This window comes from Balaenoptera borealis, assembly GCF_965194805.1.
Source record: "Balaenoptera borealis genome assembly, chromosome: 20".
NCBI lineage: Eukaryota > Metazoa > Chordata > Mammalia > Artiodactyla > Balaenopteridae > Balaenoptera > Balaenoptera borealis.
This window is the reverse complement of record NC_138879.1, coordinates 60,313,801-60,316,529: the sequence shown is the minus strand read 5'-3', so window position 1 is coordinate 60,316,529 and position 2,729 is coordinate 60,313,801.

Below are 2,729 nucleotides of genomic sequence, written 5' to 3'. Positions count from 1 at the left end.
CCCTGACACCTGCTCTGTGCCTGCAGCAGAGGCTGGGGACCCCAAGAGGGAGGCGGGACCCTGAACCAGCCAGAGAAGGGGGCTCCCCTTAGAGACTGCAGGGTGCAACCCCACCCCCCGGCTCCACGTGACATTTGATGAAAGTGAGGATGGGAGGGGGGCCCAGGGACACCGCCCGGAGCCACACCTCTGCCTGCCCACACTGGGGGTCCTCGGCGGCCTGGGGTTTGCCCAGGAGAACAGCTGGGAGGCCAGCGCTGGACGGTGGCCCGTGACTCACTGGGCTGCAGCGAACCTCAGGCAGGCATCTTTGGGCTCTGAAGCCCACTGTCCAGATGAAGAGACCGAAGCTCAGAGCGGCCAGCCCAGCCATAGGAGCGCCCACGTTGCTCAGAGAAGGAGCCTAGGGGTTGTGAGGGGCGGCTCGGAACCCTGGGTCGGTCCCATTCCTGTCCTGGATGCAGACTCTGACCTGGGCTCCTCAGCTGTAAGTGTGGGCACTAGGGCACCCTCCGCTCCTGGGGCCAACAGGAGCCTTCATGAGATAAACAGAGAGCCAGGCACAGGGCCTGCCGAGAATAAGCTGCTCTTATTATTATTATTACCAACATCGTTATTCCAGGCCGCGGCTCCTCTCTGCTCTGGGGAGGTGGCCTGGGTGACAGCCGGCAGCAGGGCCTGCCCACACCACCCTTCTGGTCTCTGGGGCCGGCTTGGCCCCGAACAGTGCAGCCCCAGGCTCACTCCTAGGGCCCGTCCTCCACGTGCACCCAGCCCCTGGTGCCATCCTGCCGAACCGTGGCCTCAGCACCACCCAGACGCCGCTGACTCCCTGACAGCTGTGCAAGTCCCGCCAACTCCCTGGACGGCGGACATCCGAGACCACCACGTGCAGAGCTCCACCCACGGCCTTCCTCATCTCCACTGGCCGCCTCCACTCTGCCGCCTGCTTCAGTAAGGAAACCGTGCAGGTACTCGTGAGTTGCCTGCAAAATACACCAGCATCCCAGCACTCTGTCCACCACACTGCCCCAGCCTGGCCCAGGCCCCAGTGTCGCTCGCCCGGACCGCCACGGTAGCTCCCACAACAGCCACCGCTTTTGCCCTCAGCCCCTGCCATCCGTCCTTCCTGCGGCAGCGAGAGGGATCCTGTGAAGACCAAGGAGGTCCAATTCCATCCCTTCTCTGCCACGGCTGTGGCCAAGTCCTCACCCCTGACCTCTGCCCCACCCCCCGCCTTCGCCCCTCACTGCACTCGGTCACCCTGGCCTTGCTGTTCCTCCATCACATCGGGACCGTTGTGCCTCCCCCAGGCCTCCCTCCCTCCCCTCCTGCAACTCTTGGCCCCCGTGTCACTTCCAGGGCACCTCGCCCAGGCCCTGTTCGGTGCTGTATACGCGAGTCTTCATGCCGCGTCCCTACGTTATTTCAATGCCAGCACTCACACCATCCCACCGGTTGTATCTTTCACTCACTATCCTTGTTTGTTGCCAGTCCCTGCCCCCCAGAATGTGAGCACCACGAGGGCAGGTTTCTGTTTCCTTAGCTGTGTCCCCAGTGCTTAGACAGCGCCTGGTTCATGGCAGGCTTCCAGCAGATGCTCTGAACAAATGAATGAACGGACAAGTCAGTGCATGCTGTCCTGAGGGACAGGGGCCAGGCTGACCAGGAGTCCAGGTGGGGCCCAAGCAGGGACACGGCCTGGGCGACCTCCACCAGCACATCAGGGTCTCTGGCTTGCTCAGCGGCTCAAGTAGGGTCCTCTGCCCCAGAACTCCTGGAAGGCCCAGACTCTGGGGTCAGCCCGGCTAAGCCCCTGCCTCTGGCCAGTGTCCAGAGCTGTTTCCCTCCCACACGACGGCCCACGTGCCCAGGAGCCCAGAGGCGAGGAAGGCCTAGCACCAGCGAGAAAGGTGGCTCCGGACCACGCAGGCCTGGGTTGGAGCCTGGTTCCACTGTCCCAAGCTGGTTGACCTTGAACAAGTCACTTCACCTCTCCGAGCCTGTTTCCTCATCTGGAGAATGCAGATGACAGTTCCCACCCCACAGCCCCTTGTGAGGCTCTCGAGATAACAGTGGCCAGGCCTCAATTTGGAAACCAGCTCCAGGAGGGGCAGTGGGGGGCGTGGTGTCGGCATCTCTGGGCTCAGAAAGAGTGAACCCCCTGCCCCACAGCCCAGAACAAGGCAGGAGAGCAGGCAGAATCGGAGGGGGTGATGGGGAGTGGATGCCCCCTCGAGACCCCGTCCTGCGGGGGCCCAGTTCCCACGCGCCCCCGCCCCCGGAAGCTGCCTGATTGTCTGGTTTCCACTCCCTGGGGGGCACCTGCAGCCCCCCCCCCCGAATTGCTGGGCACCAACGGGCTTTTGGTGAGCCTGTGGGGGGGCGGGGCAGAGACAGAGCAGGAAAGTGAGGAGGCAGAGGGGGTCACCCGCTCACACGACCACCGCTCGGCTCCTCCCCCTTGTCTGGGAAGAGCCTCTCGTCCTCATCTTGCTCTGAGCAAGCCGAGGCTCCGAAGCCCGCTGCGGGCGCAGTCGGCAAGTGGCAGGACCGGGGCCAGAACCTCTCTGCTCTCCTGTGCACAACCTTAAATGACCAAGGAATTTGCTTTGGGGCCCGAGGGCTAAACAGAAGTTCAGTGAGTGGAGAGCCTGACATTAGTTGGAGAACTGTCTTCGGCCCCCCTGGGATCTGTATGTCCTGATCCTCGATCCCCGATCCCCGGG